General features: G+C 39.8%; 1 non-coding gene across 1 annotated transcript; it reads left to right on the top strand.

The window, feature by feature from the left end:
• Positions 1–11,678: 11,678 nt before the first annotated feature.
• Positions 11,679–11,786, top strand: LOC112713667 (small nucleolar RNA R71). Its single transcript, XR_003158642.1, has one exon. It is a non-coding gene; the product is annotated as a small nucleolar RNA R71 (small nucleolar RNA).
• The last annotated feature ends 11,047 nt before the right edge of the window (positions 11,787–22,833 follow it).

Below are 22,833 nucleotides of genomic sequence, written 5' to 3'. Positions count from 1 at the left end.
AATGATTATAGGTACAATTAGGTAAGAAAGGATTGAGTTGAAATTTCTTCGAAGAAAATCGAAAATCTCTTTTAAAAAAAAGTTTAAAACTAAAATTCCAAGTGCTTTTTTTGCATTAAATAATTTCAGATTTTTATAAAAGACTACATGAATCAAAAAGAGTTTGAAAAGACAAACAAATCCTCCAAAGAATTTAAGTAAACATAAGCAGTTAGGATTAAACGAGAATGCATCTCAACAAGAGATAAAGTTGAGAAATAATCAAACTAATTTTCAAAAAGAAATCTCAAATAAGGATTTTCAAGGCACGCTATGAAAGAACAAGTTATAAGTCATCAGTAGAATTTCCAAGACACGTAAAAGTATATCCTCGAGAATTAACTCCTAACGTCCCCAAGCCGTGCGATAAGCGTTACCTATTACTTGATGACAAGTCATCATATACCCATTTTTCAAGCTAATTTCACTAGTTTTATTAGTCTTTATGCACTTTCTTGCATCCTAAGTAAGTGATTTGGAATGAAAATGCATAACTTCTTTAAATCAAGCAACTACCATTAAATTGATGCTAACTCATGAGGTTTGAGCTGAATTTAATTGATTTTTAATTGATTTATAAGCCTTGTGAATGTAGTGATACTTTGAGTGGTTGTTTTGATTATTTGAAGGTGAAGAAAAGAAGAAAAGAGGAAGCGTGGCTTAAGAAAGCATGGCCCAAGAGATAAGAAGTGTGGTGCATAGAAGGAGGAAGCAAACATTGCCCTCCACAAGGGCACACTGCCCTCCAGGAGGGCAACATAATGAAACAAGCTTTGAGAAGCAACACTGCCCTGCCCACAACAAGGGCGGAGCACAATTTGATGCCAAGGATCAAGGAGAGCAAAAACTCTGCCCTGCCCTCCTCAAGAGCAATATCGGGCTCATCAAAGAAGTGAATTCAAGGAAAAAGCTTACCAATGCTTGCCACAAGGATCGAACTCGGCACCATGAGGAAGCAAGGAACTAGGCCTTACTTTGGTGCCAAGAAAACCAAGGAAAAGAAGTAGCGTGTGCCTCCAACGAGCTTCGAACGCGGGGCTTCACTTTTGGAAACATTGCCCTGCCCTCCGCGAGGGCAGGGCAGCATTTGGTGATGCACGGCCAGCGCACAAGAGTTGGCACACCAAGGGAGTCTCGGCAGCAGCAGCACGCACGGGCATCCTGCAGCACCACACGCACCAACACGCGCGCACAAGGGCCGCACGCACAATTTCATGCCCTGCCCTCCACAAGGGCAGGGCAGCCTCCTGGAAGCCAATTTTCTCATGGGCTAAAAATTGAATTAAAAATCCAATTTAATTCATTTCTTCACTAAATCAAAAGCCCATCCAAATCCCAAGATCCAAGAGGAGAAAGTGTATAAATAGGAGATAGTTTGATGTAATTAGGACCGACCTTTCTTTTGAGCTTTGCACCTTTTCTTTTATTTTTGACTTTTGAACCTTCTCTTGGAGACTTCACTAAGAGCTAGGCACTGAGATTTCAGAGAATTGGGGAGGAGAATTGATCTCTCTTCTTCCTCGTTCTTGCTTGAGCATTTTTACTTTTCTTGTTTGAGTCTTGGGTGTGAAGAATTGAGGAATTTCTGTCTCAATCTCCATTCAAGATCTCTTTAATTTCTCTTATGCATAATTGAGTTCAATTACGTTTCCTTTACTGCTTCTTCTTTAATTTCTTGTTAATTGCTTTGTGAACTTGGATCTGGGAAGGCAATTGAGATCTAGACTTTGCTCTCTAGTCTCTGGAGTCCTGAGATCCCATTTTCCTTTTTGGTTCTTCTGTGAACCCCGGCTGCAATTTAATTTCATTTCCTGTTTGAATTCTAGTTACTTCCAATCCATCTTCTGCTTTATTAATTGTTGCAAGTTAATTTCCCTTGCTGAAATTCTGAATTCCCAAACCTCAACTCCCTATTTCCATTCAAGCAATTTATATTTCTTGCACTTTAAGTTACTGCAATTTACATTTCTTGCACTTTAAGTTTCAGTCATTTAATTTCTTGTTCTTTAAGATTCAGCACCTTTACTTTCAGTTCTCTTTAAATTCTGCAATTCATCCCTCTCCCTTTACATTTCCTACTATTTACTTACTGTTGGACACAAAATCACTCAACCAATACTTGATTCGCTTGACTAAATCAACCACTAAACTAAAATTGCTCAATCCTTCAATCCCTGTGGGATCGACCTCACTCCCGTGAGTTTTATTACTTGATGCGACCCGATACACTTGCCGGTGAGTTTTGTGTTGGATCGTTTTCCACAAATCAAGTTTTTGTCGCCGTTGCCGGGGATTGAAATAGATTGACAATGATTAAGTGAAGTGGAGGTCTAGATCAAACATTTTTTCTTTTTTGTTTCTTTAATTTTTAATTAACACACTAACTGTTTGAATTTTTGCTTAAACTAACTAAAACTTCATTCTAGCAATAGATTGAAGTTTCACTGGTTTTCTGGATCTGTGTGTTTATTGTTGTGTGTTTGTATGTCAGGTATAGGAAGATCTTCCCCTATCCTCTCTGAAATTGACCAAAGAAATCTTCGAAGAATAAGAAGAGCTGAAAAAGGGAAGAACATCATTGGAGAGGAAGAATCTGAGGAGGAATTTCAAGAGATGGAAGGAGATCCATCAAATCCCAATCAACCAGAAGGAGGAGCTAACAATAATCCACAACAAAGAAGAGTACTGGCTTCCTACACATTTGCAAATGCTAGACACTGTGGGAATAGCATTCTTACTCCTAATGTCAATGCAAACAACTTTGAACTAAAGCCACAACTCATCACTTTGGTCCAAAACAACTGCTCTTTTAGAGGAGGGCCATTGGAGGACCCAAATCAACACTTATCTACCTTCTTGAGGATTTGTGACACTGTCAACACCAATGGTGTGCCTCCTGACAGCTACAAGCTACTGCTCTTCCCATTCTCTCTCAGGGACAAAGCCACTCAATGGCTAGAAACATTTCCAAAGGAGAGCATCAACACTTGGGATGATTTGGTGAGCAAGTTTCTTGCCAAATTTTATCCCCCTCAAAGGATCATAAGATTGAAGACTAAGGTGCAGATATTCACTCAAATGGAGGCTGAAAATTTATATGAAGCATGGGAAAGATATAAGGCACTGCTGAGGAAATGTCCACCAGAGATGTTCACTGAGTGGGACAAGCTGCAGAACTTCTATGAGGGACTTACTCTGAAGGCTCAAGAAGCACTTGATCATTCAGCTGGAGGCTCATTACAACTCATGAAAACTACAGAGGAAGCTCAAAATCTCATTGATATGGTGGCTAACAACCAATATTTCTTTGCTCACCAAAGGCAACGCCAACCATCACAAAGGAGAGGAGTAATGGAGTTGGAAGGAGTGGATTCAATCCTAGCTCAGAACAAAATGATGCAGCAGCAAATTCAACAACAGTTTGAGCAGATGGCCAAGAGAATTGACAGCCTTCAAGTTGCATCAATGAGTGCCACAAGCCAACCATCAACCACTTGGGGGAAAAATGAAGAAATTCAAGAGGAGCAACAGCAAGAGCAAGTCCAATACATGCACAACCAAAATCCTGGAACAAATGAAGTCTATGGTGATACTTACAACCCCTCTTAGAAAAACCATCCCAACCTCAGATGGGGAGACAACCACAATCAAGCTCAGCAGCCATGGCAAAGGAACTCAACTCAAAACAATTGGAAAAACACAAACCACAACAACCAGCCAAACACTAACCAAAACACATACAGAAAACCACAAAACACTTATCCCAACTCTAACCATTATCCACCCAGTAACCACCCAACTAACCAAAACACCTATCATCATTCATCAACACCCCAAAACCAACCAATCTCATAAGACTCTCAGAGGATTACTAATCTAGAGATGCTCATGGAGAAGATGATGAAGAACCAATAATTGACAACAAAGAACCAAGAAGCTTCCATGAAGAGCTTAGAAAGGCAGATTGGACAAATATCCAAGCAGATTTCTGTTGAAAAACCATCAAACTCACTACCAAGTGACACCATTCCTAATCCAAAAGAGGAGTGCAAGGCAATACAGTTGAGGAGTGGAAAAATCCTGCTGAAAGATGAAGAAGCCACCAAGAAGCCCAAGGAAAGTGACAAGAAACAAGTCGAAAAAGAGGCAACCAATGATGAAGATGCAACAGCAAGCAATCACCCTCAGAATCAACCTCAAGAAAAAGAAGATAGACAACAAAATCTGAAGAAGGGAAAGCAGATCATGGAAGAACCAAATCCAAGACAACATCAAGTGGAGAAAAACTTGACACCTCCACTACCTTATCCCCAAACATTCCACAAAGAGGTTAAGGACCAACACTTTTCTAAATTCCTTGAGATTTTCAAGAAGCTAGAGATCAACATACCCTTGGCTGAGACATTGGAGCAAATGCCTCTATATGCCAAGTTCTTAAAAGAGCTTATCAAAAAGAAAAGGAGTTGGATTGAAAAAGAGACTGTGCTGTTCACTGAAGAATGCAGTGCATTAATCAGAAAAGGGCTCCCTCCCAAGCTTGATGATCCTGGAGGTTTCTTCCTGCCTTGCACTATTGGAAGCCTATGTATCAACAAGGGGATGTGTGATTTAGGAGCAAGTATAAATCTAATTCCATCTTCTTTAGTGAAAAAGCTTGGCATAGGAGAAGTGAAATCAATACAGATGTCCTTGGAATTGGTAGACCAATCAGTGGTATATCCTAAAGGGTTGATTGAAAACCTTTTAGTTAAGGTTGACAAGTTCATCTTTCCGGTAGACTTTGTGATCCTAGATTCAGCAGAGAATGAGAATGACTCCATAATACTTGGTCGACCATTTTTGGCTACTGCTAGAGCCATTGTAGATATAGAGCAGGGAGAGCTAACCCTCAGGATGCATGAAGAAAGTATCACCCTGAAAGTATTTCCAGAATCACAAAGTAAAGAAGAAACAAGCAAGACAAGAAGTAACTTTCTTCCAAGGCAAGCAACCAACAACACAGTAAAACAGAAAAATGAGCAGGTGCAAGAAGGAGAAGGAATTCAAAAAGAAGTCGAGGTGCAAGAAGGAGAAGGAATTCAAAAAGAAGTCGAGATAATAAACAAACAGGAAGGTATCACAACTCAAGTCACGGTCAAGGGAGAAAGATCAACAAGAAAGAAAAAGATGAAGAACAAGAAGAAGGCTTACAAAGGGTGGAAAAATAAGAAAATCCCAACTGAAGGATTTTCCAAAGGTGACAAGGTGCAACTAGTATATCAACAGCTGGGAACAGAAGATCATTACACTGTCAACCAAGTACTCTCTCTTGAGCACATTGAAATTGAGCATCAAGGCACACAGAGAAAGCTTACAGTGAGAGGGGACAAATTGAGACACCACCAGCATCACCCGCCCTAAAGGGAGTTCAATGTCAAGTGGTGGACGAAATTGTGATCACTACAACTTCGCACAACTAACCAGCAAGTGTACTGGGTCGTCCAAGTAATAAACCTTACGCGAGTAAGGGTCGATCCCACAGAGATTGTTGGTATGAAGCAAGCTATGGTCACCTTGTAAATCTCAGTCAGGCAAACTCAAATGGGTATGGTGATATACGAATAAAACATAAAGATAAAGATAGAGATACTTATGTAATTCATTGGTAGGAATTTCAGATAAGCGTATGAAGATGCTTGTCCCTTCCGTCTCTCTGCTTTCCTACTGTCTTCATCCAATCCTTCCTACTCCTTTCCATGGCAAGCTTAAGCAAGGGTTTCACCGTTGTCAGTGGCTAACTCCCATCCTCTCAGTGGAAATGTTCAACGCACCCTGTCACGGCACGGCTATCCATCTGTCGGTTCTCGATCAGGCCGGAATAGAATCCAGTGATTCTTTTGCGTATGTCACTAACACCCCGCCCTCAGGAGTTTGAAGCACGTCACAGTCATTCAGTCATTGAATCCTACTCAGAATACCACAGACAAGGTTAGACCTTCCGGATTCTCTTGAATGCCGCCATCAGTTCTAGCCTATACCACGAAGACTCTGATCTCACGGAATGGCTGGCTCGGTTGTCAGGCGAGCACTCGGTTGTCAGGCGATCAACCATGCATCGTGTATCAGGAATCCAAGAGATATTCACCCAATCGAAGGTAGAACGGAGGTGGTTGTCAGTCACATGTTCATAGGTGAGAATGATGATGAGTGTCACGGATCATCACATTCATCAAGTTGAAGAACACGTGATATCTTAGAACAAGAACAAGCGGAATTGAATAGAAGAACAATAGTAATTGCATTAATACTCGAGGTACAGCAGAGCTCCACACCTTAATCTATGGTATGTAGAAACTCCACCGTTGAAAATACATAAGAACAAGAGTGATCATTGGCTTCGGTCCCAAATAGGGAACCAGAAGAACCAAGATGAAAATACAATAGTATAATGTCCTACTTATAGAAAACTAGTAGCCTAGGGTGTACAGAGATGAGTAAATGACATAAAAATCCACTTCCGGGCCCACTTGGTGTGTGCTTGGGCTGAGCATTGAAGCATTTTCGTGTAGAGACTCTTCTTGGAGTTAAACGCCAGCTTTTATGCCAGTTTGGGCGTTTAACTCCCATTTTGGTGCCAGTTCCGGCGTTTAACGCTGGGATTTTTGAGGGTGACTTTGAACGCCGGTTTGGGCCATCAAATCTTGGGCAACGTATGGACTATCATATATTGCTGGAAAGCCCAGGATGTCTACTTTCCAACGCCGTTGAGAGCGCGCCAATGGGGCTTAGGTAGCTCCAGAAAATCCGCTTCGAGTGCAGGAAGGTCAGAATCCAACAGCATCTGCAGTCCTTTTCAGTCTCTAAATCAGATTTTTGCTCAGGTCCCTCAATTTCAGCCAGAAAATACCTGAAATCACAGAAAAACACACAAACTCATAGTAAAGTCCAAAAAAGTGAATTTTAACTAAAAACTAATAAAAATATACTAAAAACTAACTAGATCATACTAAAAACATACTAAAAACAATGCCAAAAAGCGTACAAATTATCCGCTCATCACAACACCAAACTTAAATTTTTGCTTGTCCTCAAGCAACTGAAAATCAAATAAGATAAAAAGAAGAGAATATGCAATGAATTCCAAAAATATCTATGAAGATCAGTATCAATTAGATGAGCGGGGCTTTTAGCTTTTTGCCTCTGAACAGTTTTGACATCTCACTCTATCCTTTGAAATTCAGAATGGTTGGCTTCTTTAGGAACTCAGAATCCAGATAGTGTTATTGATTCTCCTAGTTAAATATGATGATTCTTGAACATAGCTACTTATTGAGTCTTGGCCGTGGCCCAAAGCACTCTGTCTTCCAGTATTACCACCGGATACATACATGCCACAGACACATAATTGGGTGAACCTTTTCAGATTGTGACTCAGCTTTGCTAGAGTCCCCAATTAGAGGTGTCCAGGGTTCTTAAGCACACTCTTTTTGCCTTGGATCACGACTTTATTTCTTTCTTTCTCTCTTTCTTTTCTCTTTTTCTCTTTTTTTTCGAAATTTTTTTTTTGTATTCACTGCTTTTTTCTTGCTTCAAGAATCATTTTTATGATTTTTCAGATCCTCAGTAACATGTCTCCTTTTTCATCATTCTTTCAAGAGCCAACATTCATGAACCACAAATTCAAAATACATATGCACTGTTTAAGCATACATTCAGAAAACAAAAGTATTGCCACCACATCAAAATAATTAAACTGTTATAAAATTCAAAATTCATGCAATTCTTCTCTTTTTCAATTAAGAACATTTTTCATTCAAGAGAGGTGATGGATTCATAGGACATTCATAACTTTAAGGCATAGACACTAAGACACTAATGATCACAAGACACAAACATAGACAAACATAAGCACTAAAATTCGAAAAACAGGAAAATAAAGAACAAGGAAATTAAAGAACGGGTCCACCTTAGTGATGGCGGCTCTTTCTTCCTCTTGAAGATCCTATGGAGTGCTTGAGCTCCTCAATGTCTCTTCCTTGTCTTTGTTGCTCCTCTCTCATGATTCTTTGATCTTCTCTAATTTCATGGAGGATGATGGAGTGTTCTTGATGCTCCACCCTTAGTTGTCCCATGTTGGAACTCAATTCTCCTAGGGAGGTGTTTAGTTACTCCCAATAGTTTTGTGGAGGAAAGTGCATCCCTTGAGGTATCTCAGGGATCTCATGATGAGTGGGGTCTCTTGTGTGCTCCATCCTCTTCTTAGTGATGGGCTTGTCCTCATCAATAGGGATGTCTCCCTCTATGTCAACTCCAACCGAATAACAGAGGTGACAAATGAGATGAGGGAAGGCTAACCTTGCCAAGGTAGAAGACTTGTCCGCCACCTTATAAAGTTCTTGAGATATAACCTCATGAACTTCTATTTCTTCTCCAATCATGATGCTATGAATCATGATAGCCCGGTCTATAGTAACTTCGGACCGGTTGCTAGTGGGAATGATTGAGCGTTGAATAAACTCCAACCATCCCCTAGCCACGGGCTTGAGGTCATGCCTTCTCAGTTGAACCGGCTTCCCTCTTGAATCTCTCTTCCATTGGGCGCCCTCTTCACATATGACTGTGAGGACTTGGTCCAACCTTTGATCAAAGTTGACCCTTCTAGTGTAAGGGTGTTCATCTCCTTGCATCATGGGCAAGTTGAATGCCAACCTTACATTTTCCGGACTAAAATCCAAGTATTTCCCCCGAACCATAGTAAAATAATTCTTTGGATCCGGGTTCACACTTTGATCATGGTTCTTGGTGATCCATGCATTGGCATAGAACTCTTGAACCATTAAGATTCCGACTTGTTGAATGGGGTTGGTAAGAACTTCCCAACCTCTTCTTCGGATCTCATGTCGGATCTCCGGATATTCACTCTTTTTGAGTGAAAAAGGGACCTTGGGGATCACCTTCTTCAAGGCCACAACTTCATAGAAGTGGTCTTGATGCACCCTTGAGATGAATCTCTCCATCTCCCATGACTCGGAGGTAGAAGCTTTTGCCTTCCCTTTCCTCTTTCTAGAGGTTTCTCCAGCCTTGGATGCCATAAATGGTTATGGAAAAACAAAAAGTAATGCTTTTACCACACCAAACTTAAAAGGTTTGCTCGTCCTCGAGCAAAAAAAGAAAGAAGAGAGTAGAAGAAGAAGAAATGAGGAAGAAGGGAATGGCTTTGTGTTCGGCCAAAAAGGGGTAGAAGTGGGGTGTATGTTGTGTGAAAATGAAGGAGTGAAGGAGGGTTTATATAGGAGTGGGGGAAGGGTAGGGTTCGGTCATGTATGGGTGGGTTTGGGAGGGAAAGTGGTTTGAATTTGAATGGTGAGGTAGGTGGGGTTTTATGAAGGATGGATGTGAGTGGTGAAGAGAAAGATGGGATTTGATAGGTGAAGGGTTTTTGGGGAAGAGGTGTTGAGGTGATTGGTGAATGGGTGAAGAAGAGAGAGAGTGTGGTTGGATAGGTGGGGATCTTGTGGGGTCCACAGATCCTGAGGTGTCAAGGAAAAGTCATCCCTGCACCAAATGGCAAGCAAAATCGCGTTTTGTGCCAATTCTGGCGTTAAACGCCGGGCTGGTGCCCATTTCTGGCGTTTAACGCCAGCTTCTTGCCCTTTTCTGGCATTTAACGCCAGTCTGGTGCCCCTTTCTGGCGTTAAACGCCCAGAATGGTGCCAGACTGGGCGTTAAACGCCCAACAGCTAGCCTTACTGGCGTTTAAACGCCAGCACACTCTCCTCCAGGGTGTGCTGTTTTTCTTTCTGTTTTTCATTCTGTTTTTGCTTTTTTCATTGATTTTGTGACTTCTCATGATCATCAACCTACAAAAAAAATAAAATAACAAAAGAGAATAGATAAAATATAACATTGGGTTGGCTCCCAACAAGCGCTTCTTTAAAGTCAGTAGCTTGACAGAGGGCTCTCATGGAGCCTCAGAAATACTCAGAGCAATGTTGGAACCTCCCAACACCAAACTTAGAGTTTGAATGTGGGGGTTCAACACCAAACTTAGAATTTGGTTGTGGCCTCCCAACACCAAACTTAGAGTTTGACTGTGGGGGCTCTGTTTGGCTCTGTTTTGAGAGAAGCTCTTCATGCTTCCTCTCCATGGTGACAGAGGGATATCCTTGAGCCTTAAACACCAAGGATTCTTCATTCCCTTGAATGATCAATTCTCCTCTGTCCACATCAATCACAGCCCTTGCTGTGGCTAGGAAGGGTCTGCCAAGGATGATGGATTCATCCATGCACTTCCCAGTCTCTAGGACTATGAAATCAGCAGGGATGTAATGGTTTTCAACTTTCACCAGAACATCCTCTACAAGTCCATAGGCTTGTTTTCTTGAGTTGTCTGCCATCTCTAGTGAGATTTTTGCAGCTTGCACCTCAAAGATCCCTAGCTTCTCCATTACAGAGAGAGACATGAGGTTTACACTTGACCCTAAGTCACACAAGGCCTTCTTGAAGGTCATGGTGCCTATGGTACAAGGTATTGAAAACTTTCCAAGATCCTGTCTCTTTTGAGGCAGTTTCTGCCTAGACAAGTCATCCAGTTCTTTGGTGAGCAAAGGGGATTCATCCTCCCAAGTCTCATTTCCAAATAACTTGTCATTTAGCTTCATGATTGCTCCAAGGTATTTAGCAACTTGCTCTTCAGTGACATACTCATCCTCTTCAGAGGAAGAATACTCATCAGAGCTCATGAATGGCAGAAGTAAGTCCAATGGAATTTCTATGGTCTCTTTTTGAGCCTTAGATTCCCATGGTTCCTCATTGGGGAACTCATTGGAGGCCAGTGGACGTCCATTGAGGTCTTCCTCAGTGGCGTTCACTGCCTCTTCCTCCTCTCCAAATTCGGCCATGTTGATGGCTTTGCACTCTCCTTTTGGATTTTCTTCTGTATTGCTTGGAAGAGTACTAGGAGGGAGTTCAGTAATTTTCTTGCTCAGCTGACCCACTTGTCCCTCCAAATTTCTAATGGAGGACCTTGTTTCATTCATGAAACTTTGAGTGGTTTTGATTAGATCAGAGACCATGGTTGCTAAGTCAGAGGTATTCTGCTTAGAACTCTCTGTCTGTTGCTGAGAAGATGATGGGAAAGGCTTGCTATTGCTAAACCTGTTTCTTCCACCATTATTATTGTTGAAACCTTGTTGAGGTCTCTGTTGATCCTTCCATGAGAAATTTGGATGATTTCTCCATGAAGAATTATAGGTGTTCCCATAGGGTTCTCCCATGTAATTCACCTCTTCCATTGAAGGGTTCTCAGGATCATAAGCTTCTTCCTCAGATGAAGCTTCCTTAGTACTGCTTTGTGCATTTTGCATTCCAGACAGACTTTGAGAAATCATATTGACTTGTTGAGTCAATATTTTATTCTGAGCCAGTATGGCATTCAGAGTGTCAATCTCAAGAACTCCTTTCTTCTGATTGGTCCCATTGTTCACAGGATTCCTTTCAGAAGTGTACATGAATTGGTTATTTGCAACCATTTCAATCAGCTTTTGAGCTTCTGTAGGCGTCTTCTTCAGATGAAGAGATCCTCCAGCAGAGCTGTCCAAGGACATCTTGGACAGTTCAGAGAGACCATCATAGAAAATACCTATGATGCTCCATTCAGAAAGCATATCAGTGGGACACTTTCTGATTAATTGTTTGTATCTTTCCCAAGCTTCATAGAGGGATTCTCCTTCCTTCTGTCTGAAGGTTTGGACTTCCACTCTAAGCTTACTCAATTTTTGAGGTGGAAAGAACTTTGCCAAGAAGGCATTGACTAGCTTTTCCCAAGAGTTCAGGCTTTCTTTAGGTTGTGAGTCCAACCATATTCTAGCTCTGTCTCTTACAGCAAAAGGGAATAGCATAAGTCTGTAGACCTCAGGGTCAACCCCATTAGTCTTGACAGTGTCACATATTTGCAAGAACTCAGCTAAAAACTGATGAGGATCTTCCAATGGAAGTCCATGGAACTTGCAATTCTGTTGCATTAGAGAAACTAATTGAGGCTTAAGCTCAAAGTTGTTTGCTCCAATGGCAGGGATAGAGATGCTTCTCCCATAGAAGTCGGGAGTAGGTGCAGTAAAGTCACCCAGCACCTTCCTTGCATTGTTGGCATTGTTGTTGTTTTCGGCTGCCATGGGTTCTTCTTCTTTGAAGATTTCTGTTAGGTCCTCTACAGAGAGTTGTGCCTTGGCTTCTCTTAGCTTTCGCTTCAAGGTCCTTTCAGGTTCAGGATCAGCCTCAACAAGAATGCTTTTGTCCTTGCTCCTGCTCATAAGAAAGAGAAGAGAACAAGAAAATGTGGAATCCTCTATGTCACAGTATAGAGATTCCTTGAGGTGTCAGAGGAAAAGAAAAATAGAAGGCAGAAGTAGAAAATTCGAACTTATCAAAGAAGATGGAGTTCGAATTTTTCATTAAGGAATAGTATTAGTCCATAAATAGAAGGATGTGAGAAGAGGGGAAGTAATTTTCGAAAATCAAGTAAAAGATTTTGAAAACATTTTGTAAAACACTAATTGATTTTCGAAAATAAAAGTGGGAAAGAAATCAAGTGATTTTTGAAAAAGAATTTGAAATTAGAAATAAAAAAGATTTGATTGAAAGTCATTTTGAAAAAGATGTGGTTAAGAAGATATGATTGGTTTTAAAAAGATGTGATTGAGAAGATATGTTTTGAAAAACATTTTTAAAAGATTTGATTTTAAAAATTAAAAACTTGGCTAACAAGAAAAGATATGATTCAGACATTAAACCTTTCTCAACATAAAAGGTAACATACTTGAAATGTTGAATCAAATCATTAATTGATAGCAAGTATTTTTGAAAATGGAAAGAATTTGATTTTGAAAAAGATTTGATTGAAAAGATTGATTTGAAAAAGATTTGATTTTGAAAAGATTTTGAAAACTTGAAAAAAATTTGCATTGAAAACAGAATCTTCCCCCTTGTGCCATCCTGGCGTTAAACGCCCAGAATGGTGCACATTCTGGCGTTTAACGCCCAAAATGCTACCCTTTTGGGCGTTAAACGCCCAACCAGGTACCCTGGCTGGCATTTAAACGCCAGACTGTCCTTCTTCACTGGGCGTTTTGAACGCCCAGCTTTTTCTGTGCAATTCCTCTGCTGTATGTTCTGAATCTTCAATTCTCTGTATTATTGACTTGAAAAGACACAAATTAAAAATATTTTTGAATTTTTAATAATAAGGAATAATCAAAATGCAACTAAAATCAAATAACAATGCATGCAAGACACCAAACTTAGCAGTTTGTATACTACTGACACTATATGAGACACATAAACACTCAAGTCTATAGAATTCAAAGATCAGAGCAATGAAATCATCAAGAACAACTTGAAGATTACTAAGACACATGCATGAATGCAAGAAGAACAGAAACATGCAATTGACACCAAACTTAATATGAGACACTAGACTCAAACAAGAAATTTTTGGATTTTATGATTTTGTAATTTTTTTGTGCTTTTTTCGAAAATTAAGTGGAAAAAGAAAATAAAGATATCAAAATTCTTAATGAGAATTCAGGAATCATGCAATGTTTAGTCTAAAGAAATTAGACATGGCTGAACAAGCTTCAGCAGGACATTGCATTCAAGAGCTAAATTGATGAAAATCAATCAGCTTTGGTGATGATAAGAACATCACCTTGAAACACTAGAATTCATTCTTAAGAACTCTGAAGAAAAAAAATACCTAATCTAAGCAACAAGATGAACCGTCAGTTGTCCATACTCGAACAATCCCCGGCAACGGCGCCAAAAACTTGGTGGACGAAATTGTGATCACTACAACTTCGCACAACTAACCAGCAAGTGTACTGGGTCGTCCAAGTAATAAACCTTACGCGAGTAAGGGTCGATCCCACAGAGATTGTTGGTATGAAGCAAGCTATGGTCACCTTGTAAATCTCAGTCAGGCAAACTCAAATGGGTATGGTGATATACGAATAAAACATAAAGATAAAGATAGAGATACTTATGTAATTCATTGGTAGGAATTTCAGATAAGCGTATGAAGATGCTTGTCCCTTCCGTCTCTCTGCTTTCCTACTGTCTTCATCCAATCCTTCCTACTCCTTTCCATGGCAAGCTTAAGCAAGGGTTTCACCGTTGTCAGTGGCTACCTCCCATCCTCTCAGTAGAAATGTTCAACGCACCCTGTCACGGCACGGCTATCCATCTGTCGGTTCTCGATCAGGCCGGAATAGAATCCAGTGATTCTTTTGCGTCTGTCACTAACGCCCCGCCCTCAGGAGTTTGAAGCACGTCACAGTCATTCAGTCATTGAATCCTACTCAGAATACCACAGACAAGGTTAGACCTTCCGGATTCTCTTGAATGCCGCCATCAGTTCTAGCCTATACCACGAAGACTCTGATCTCACGGAATGGCTGGCTCGGTTGTCAGGCGAGCACTCGTTTGTCAGGCGATCAACCATGCATCGTGTATCAGGAATCCAAGAGATATTCACCCAATCGAAGGTAGAACAGAGGTGGTTGTCAGTCACACGTTCATAGGTGAGAATGATGATGAGTGTCACGGATCATCACATTCATCAAGTTGAAGAACAAGTGATATCTTAGAACAAGAACAAGCGGAATTGAATAGAAGAACAATAGTAATTGCATTAATACTCGAGGTACAGCAGAGCTCCACACCTTAATCTATGGTATGTAGAAACTCCACCGTTGAAAATACATAAGAACAAGAGTGATCATTGGCTTCGGTCCCAAATAGGGAACCAGAAGAACCAAGATGAAAATACAATAGTATAATGTCCTACTTATAGAAAACTAGTAGCCTAGGGTGTCAGAGATGAGTAAATGACATAAAAATCCACTTCCGGGCCCACTTGGTGTGTGCTTGGGCTGAGCATTGAAGCATTTTCGTGTAGAGACTCTTCTTGGAGTTAAATGCCAGCTTTTATGCCAGTTTGGGCGTTTAACTCCCATTTTGGTGCTAGTTCCGGCGTTTAACGCTGGGATTTCTGAGGGTGACTTTGAACACCGGTTTGGGCCATCAAATCTTGGGAAAAGTATGGACTATCATATATTGCTAGAAAGCCCAGGATGTCTACTTTCCAACACCGTTGAGAGCGCGTCAATTGGGCTTCTGTAGCTCCAGAAAATCCTCTTCGAGTGCAGGGAGGTCAGAATCCAACAGCATCTGCAGTCCTTTTCAGTCTCTGAATCAGATTTTTGCTCAAGTCCCTCAATTTCAGCCAGAAAATACCTGAAATCACAGAAAAACACACAAACTCATAGTAAAGTCCAGAAAAGTGAATTTTAACTAAAAACTAATAAAAATATTCTAAAAACTAACTAGATCATACTAAAAACATACTAAAAACAATGCCAAAAAGCGTACAAATTATCCGCTCATCATCAAGCTAGTGACAATAAAAGAGCGCTTCATGAGAGGCAACCCATGATTTAAGATTTCTGTCTTTTCTTTTATCCAATAAGCTATGATTACCTGCGCATGATTTTGAACTTTCATATTTGATAAATGCATACTTTGTTTTAGAGCATAAGTCAGACTTCTAAGTTTGGTGTACCTTAAGGCACACCCAATATTTGCTTTTCAAAAGAAAGGGGGCTATTCTTAGAACATATGTAAAATCATTTTGATGAAGCATATGACCAAACACTAAGTTTGGTGTCATGGAATCAAAACCATACAGAAAGGGATCATGCATCATTTTTTTGAAATATAAAATACATCAATTGTGAAGAATGGTTTGCATTGCTAAGCCATCCCCTCAATAAGAGATAAGTTTGGTGTTCACCAACTTTTAGCATCTCTAATTAAGGGACACAATTGATCACTAAAAAAAAGAAAAAAAAGAGAAAAAAATAATAATAAACAAAACAAAACAACTTTCTTCTTTATTGCAAATCACTTGCCAACGTCTATATTAATGTTCTAAGGATAGCTGTTTTGGTTTATTTAGGAGGAAGAGATTGCGACAAATGCAAGGAGGGGCCACGGCTAGGACAAACTAAGTGAGGAGTGGTCACATGTGCCTAGAGAAATGCGCTCCTTGGGAAGCAGAATTTGCATGCATGCATCATCGAATACCTAAATGCATGCAACCAATGAGAAGAGAATCCTCGTCAAAGCCTCAACAAGGCATGCAAACCGTTCAATCCATGAACCTTCTGTATGATCAACTCAATCTCAACCCTTCATGAGTACCAACGAACTCCTTCCTCATTTATTATGGTTTTATTGGAAAGTTTGAAGAATCGGCCTATAAATAGCCGTTAGCACTAAATGGCTTATGCATTCATTCAAACTACTTTCACTTGTAAACCATAATCTCCTCTACTCCCAATCTAAAGCCAACAATTCTTTTCTCTTGCACAACAAAACCGAGCATCATCCCAAACACAACACATTCTCCTTTTACTTCCATTTCTCCTTCCTTTTCACCTTAAAGCTAATGGCTTCCTCAAGTTCCAAAAGAAGACCGGGAAAGGAACCAATGGTGACCGAGCCTCCATCATATGATACAAAAAAATTTAGGTCCCAGTTCCATGAAGGAAGATATCATAGATTCATGAAGACAAAGAATGTTATCTATGAGAAGGGCCTTGAGTTGAGGACGGGGAATACCCCATCATGAGGCAAATCACTAGAGAAAGAAGGTGGGAACTTTTATGTGCTCCTCTCATTGACATCAGTGCAGTCATGATCAGGGAGTTCTATACAAATGCTGTAAAAGAGAACAAAGATAGTGCCCCTTACACAAGTTATGTCAGAGGAGTTGAAGTGGATTTCAGTCCAACAGCCATCACTAGGGCCCTAAAGTTGAGAACCATAACTTATGCAGAGCCTAGTTATGAGACCAGATTGCAGATGGAAAACAATCCTGATGAGATCTTGCAAGGGTTATGTGTGGAAAATACAGACTGGGAAAGAGATTCAAAAGGAATTCCAAGCCACTTGAGGAGAATAAATCTTACTCCTGTGGCCAATGGATGGTATGAGATAGTAAGGAGGTCTATCCTCCCTACTGGAAACGCTTCTTGGGTCACAATCAAACGAGCACTCTTGACATACTGCATCCTACATGGAGGAGAAGTCAACCTCGCACAACTCATAGCTGATAGTATTCAAGAGATGGCTAACAGCACAAGTAAATCAAGTGGTCTTGGACATCCAAGTACCATCCTCAGGCTATGCAACAAAGCTAGAGTGATCCTTGAAGATAAGGACACAGAAAAAGTGAAAAAGGGGAAAGGAATCACCAAGAAGAGTATAGAAGGAATGAATGAAGAAGATGATCAAGAGGGGGTGGTAGCTCCCAGACAAAGGAGATCACAAAGAGAGGAAGGACGAAATCAAGCTCATGGTGCCATAGACATGAGCCAGCTACAAAGAACAATTGAAGATCTATCTCAACAACTCATGCAAGCTCAACAAGAGCAAAATCAAGGGCGCCAAGAGCAATATCTAGAGCCCCATCCAGAGTTTAGGGAGCAATATTTGAGGGATAAAGAGGAACGAGAAGCTTGGCAGCATCAAATGGAGGAGAAGCAAGAGAGATGGCAACAACAAATGATGACTTAGCAGCAAGAATTTCAAGCACAGATTCTTGAAGGACAAAAAGAACAATACAAAGAATTCAAGGAATCATATGATAAGCTGTATTTTAGTCAAGCTAAAGCAGGGGAATATAGTCACAACCTGTATCAATGGAAGAATATTCATCACACTATGGAAGAAATTAGATATGTGCAAAGAATGGAGAGTGATGAAAACATACAAGCAAGGTTGGAGTACTTGACCCACAATTTGCTAACACTCAATCCACAGATCAAGCCATTTGAGCAATGCCCTGAATTTGAAGCCAAGCAAAAAGCAAGATCTCCTCATTACACGGAGTTAACACTTAACAGATTGGAAGAAGTTGGACTCTCAGGACTCTTAGATTCTGTCTGGGATAGAAGATGCCCTGGTGAAGAAGTCCGAGACTACTCCAAGCTAGGGAAGAGAAAGAAGAAAAAGGGAGAATCAAGCGACAGCCACAATCATTAGAAGGTGGCAAAGTTCTTTCATACTTCTTCCTTCATATCCCTAATAAGGAGATGCATGTCTGAAACATGATATGCCTCCATTGTTTATTTCTTTTACTTTGTGCATTTTTTTATTTTATTTTTCTTTGTCACTTAATAAATAGCTAGAGAAATGCTAAATCTGAATTTTGCTTGTCATCCATTACCGAGCTGAATTTTGTGTTGTTTCCCATATGCTTGAATAAAAGAGAATTGTTTGAATTGGAAAGTAAATATCCAATGTTGCATAAGTAGAATGGAAGTTAATGGTGGTATATGTGTCTGATTAAATGCATAACTCATGAAATAATTGCTGCATAGTATCATTTTCATTGAAGTGTGAGCTAGCTTGCTGTTATAAAGGTTCCTATCAATAAAGAGAAACCCTTGAGAACAAAAGAAAATAAAACAGAAAGAAAAGGAAGAAGAAAAAGCCAATGTGGCAAGAAAAACAAAGAATAAAGGCTGGACACCAATAGCTTGGACCCTAGGACACATGCCTGTGGTGTTCTTGTACTAGGATATGCTTGGACAAGTAAATTTTGAGGGGTATCTCAAAACCCGGTCACTTAGATCAACTGATTTGGGATGGCCAATTGAAAGTCCACAATAAAGAGCAACTTAGATACAGAACATTTAGGAGGAAATAGTGAGCCATATGTCTGTTGTGGAAAGATATTGAGTAAAAATAAAGCCAAAGGCTACTACTGCAACATTAGACACCAAGCCTTCAAAGAATAATAAGCTTGATAAGCAACATGAGAAAAGAAAAGTTAGCAAGGGAGTAATTAAAGAGTAAACCTTATAACAACAAGTTTAGTAAGCCTTTGAGGGCAGGTGTATATTATGTAACAGCAAACAATAACTTGGGTTGTCATTTGGTGTTGTGATGACAAGTCATCATATACCCATTTTTCAAGCTAATTTCACTAGTTTTATTAGCCTTTATGCACTTTCTTGCATCCTAAGTAAGTGATTTGGAATGAAAATGCATAACTTCTTTAAATCAAGCAACTACCATTAAATTGATGCTAACTCATGAGGTTTGAGCTGAATTTAATTGATTTTTAATTGATTTATAAGCCTTGTGAATGTAGTGATACTTTGAGTGGTTGTTTTGATTATTTGAAGGTGAAAAAAAGAAGAAAAGAGGAAGCGTGGCTTAAGAAAGCGTGGCCCAAGAGATAAGAAGTGTGGCGCATAGAAGGAGGAAGCAAATATTGCCCTCCACAAGGGCACACTGCCCTCCAGGAGGGCAACATAATGAAACAAGCTTTGAGAAGCAACACTGCCCTGCCCACAACAAGGGCGGAGCACAATTTGATGCCAAGGATCAAGGAGAGCAAAAACTCTGCCCTGCCCTCCTCAAGAGCAATATCGGGCTCATCAAAGAAGTGAATTCAAGGAAAAAGCTTACCAATGCTTGCCACAAGGATCGAACTCGGCACCATGAGGAAGCAAGGAACTAGGCCTTACTTTGGTGCCAAGAAAACCAAGGAAAAGAAGTAGCGTGTGCCTCCAACGAGCTTCGAACGCGGGGCTTCAATTTTGGAAACATTGCCCTGCCCTCTGCGAGGGCAGGGCAGCATTTGGTGATGCACGGCCAGCGCACAGGAGTTGGCGCACCAAGGGAGTCTCGGCAGCAGCAGCACGCACGGGCAGCAAAATCTGGCGCACCACAAAACTCTGCCCTGCCCTCCACAAGGGCAGGGCAGCATCCTGCAGCACCACACGCACCAACACGCACGCACAAGGGCCGCACGCACAATTTCATGCCCTGCCCTCCACAAGGGCAGGGCAGCCTCCTGGAAGCCAATTTTCTCATGGGCTAAAAATTGAATTAAGAATCCAATTTAATTCATTTCTTCACCAAATCAAAAGCCCATCCAAATCCCAAGATCCAAGAGGAGAAAGTGTATAAATAGGAGATAGTTTGATGTAATTAGGACCGACCTTTCTTTTGATCTTTGCACCTTTTCTTTTATTTTTGACTTTTGAACCTTCTCTTGGAGATTTCACTAAGAGCTAGGCACTGAGATTTCAGAGAATTGGGGAGGAGAATTGATCTCTCTTCTTCCTCGTTCTTGCTTGAGCATTTTTACTTTTCTTGTTTGAGTATTGGGTGTGAAGAATTGAGGAATTTCTGTCTCAATCTCCATTCAAGATCTTTTTAATTTCTCTTCTGCATAATTGAGTTCAATTACATTTCCTTTACTGCTTCTTCTTTAATTTCTTGTTAATTGCTTTGTGAACTTGGATCTGGGAAGGCAATTGAGATCTAGACTTTGCTCTCTAGTCTCTGGAGTCCTGAGATCCCATTTTTCTTTTTGGTTCTTCTGTGAACCCCTGCTGCAATTTAATTTCATTTCCTGTTTGAATTCTAGTTACTTCCAATCCATCTTCTGCTTTATTAATTCTTGCAAGTTAATTTCCCTTGCTGAAATTCTGAATTCCCAAACCTCAACTCCCTATTTCCATTCAAGCAATTTATATTTCTTGCACTTTAAGTTACTGCAATTTACATTTCTTGCACTTTAAGTTACTTCAATTTATATTTCTTCCACTTTAAGTTTCAGTCATTTAATTTCTTGTTCTTTAAGATTCAGCACCTTTACTTTCAGTTCTCTTTAAATTCTGCAATTCATCCCTCTCCCTTTACATTTCCTGCTATTTACTTACTGTTGGACACAAAATCACTCAACCAATACTTGATTTGCTTGACTAAATCAACCACTAAACTAAAATTGCTCAATCCTTCAATCCCTGTGGGATCGACCTCACTCCCGTGAGTTTTATTAGTTGATGCGACCCGGTACACTTGCTGGTGAGTTTTGTGTTGGATCATTTTCCACACATCATTACTTATCAATTCCAATTCACCTATAATAACCTATTAACTTCCCGTTCACATAAGCCATCAACATTAAGTTGGCCAGAGTTAACATCAACAGATATGCAACAGTAAGCTAACAGTATTAATTAACAGGCAGTCATGTGCATAAAATTCTAATTCTTGTTACTTGGACAAGACCTACAACATGACAGACACTCAGAGAATGCAATGAAGCATGGTCAGTCCATCCCCAAGGCTCTAATTAGGATGAACTGCTCTGATATCATAATGTAATACCCTCACAACCAGAATGTCACACTTCCGGCTGTGCTACTCTGATAGCAAGAAGTATTACGACTACTTTATATACTAAATATTAAAATAGGAGCCTGTGACTCGACATCGTATCGCTGATTTCTTTGAAAACCAGAAATAAAAACTTTATCTTAAGAAAAATACAAGCACGCATAGATTCATATACAAGACTTCTTACATAATATTTCATAATATAATATACATATAAAACATACAACTCCTATCCCTCTTACAAACTTGTAATAACAAAGACGAGGGAAGAAAATAATCTAATTAATACAGCAACATATAAACCAAACGTAGTATAACTCTTCATAATGCTTCATCCGGTTCCTGAAAAGGTAAAGTTGTAGGGGTGAGAACCTAACCACACAGTCTCACCACGGAGTTTCAAAGTTGTCACAAAAAGATATTTAATAAGAAAATTATTTTTAAGCTCAGTGATTATCATTGCCTTATGAATCTTTTAAAAACCAACAGGTAATCGTTCAAAACCTTTTTAAAGAAACAATGTTTAATCTTTCAGAAATCATAAACCTTTCCTTTCTTATAAGAAAATCTCAATCAGAAATCAACCACGGAACCAAACAACACAACCATTAATTCAGCACCAAAGTTCATTCTCAAATGTAGTATGCCAAGACAAACACAGGCAAGAGAGACAAGGAAAGCACATGTTTAGGTAGCAGTTACAGCAAATAGTTCAAGTAGCAGTTAAAGATAGTTTAGCAATTAGGCAAACCAAAACAAGTTCAAACCCAAACAAAACATACAAATGCATATGATGCATGCCTGTCCTATGGCTGATGAGGCTTATCTGTCGGTTATCCAGCCAACCCGACAAGTTTGAATTGAACTTAGACTGACCCCCGACGTGCATCCCCAAGAGTCTATGCATAGCTTTTTTCTCAAATAATCAATATTGGTCAATGGGGGGTTACATTCCGGGGCACTATAGTGCCCGGTCACACTTACGTCGTGGGGTCAAAAGAGTATCGAGTTTTCAACCCAGTACATGTGGTGGCAAGCCATGGTACTTTATCCAGGGAACCTCGTATCTCAGAAAATTCAAATTCATAAGCCATATAAATAATTCAATGATCATATCTCAACATTCTCAACATTCTCAATATCATAATCATTGATCAATCCAAATCACATTTTAAAATTCATTCAAAAACCAAATTTCAAAGAAAATCCTCATCATCCTTTTTTTCATTCCATCCATCAACAATCCCAATTCAAAACATAATTCTTTCTTTGATAAATAAATCAATCTTAAAGCATATAATGTTTAAAAACATATCTTTTTAATTAATTACTTCAAATAAAAACTTCCAATTTTATAAAATTTCGACAGCATCTCCTCTAAAACTTGGACACTGCCACCCTTTTCGGGTCCCATCCAAACTAAACCAAATGCCTGTTAATCAGTCAAATCACACCCAATAACCATTATCACAACAACACTCTATCCAACGAAATTGCAAAATCCAAAATTCAATCAGCCAATCCTATAAATCGCAACTTAAACCAATTTCAACCAAC

Source organism: Arachis hypogaea, chromosome 1, assembly GCF_003086295.3.
Source record: "Arachis hypogaea cultivar Tifrunner chromosome 1, arahy.Tifrunner.gnm2.J5K5, whole genome shotgun sequence".
Lineage (NCBI taxonomy): Eukaryota > Viridiplantae > Streptophyta > Magnoliopsida > Fabales > Fabaceae > Arachis > Arachis hypogaea.
Note: the sequence above shows the minus strand (reverse complement) of the source record. Positions and strands in the feature narration are given on the sequence as shown.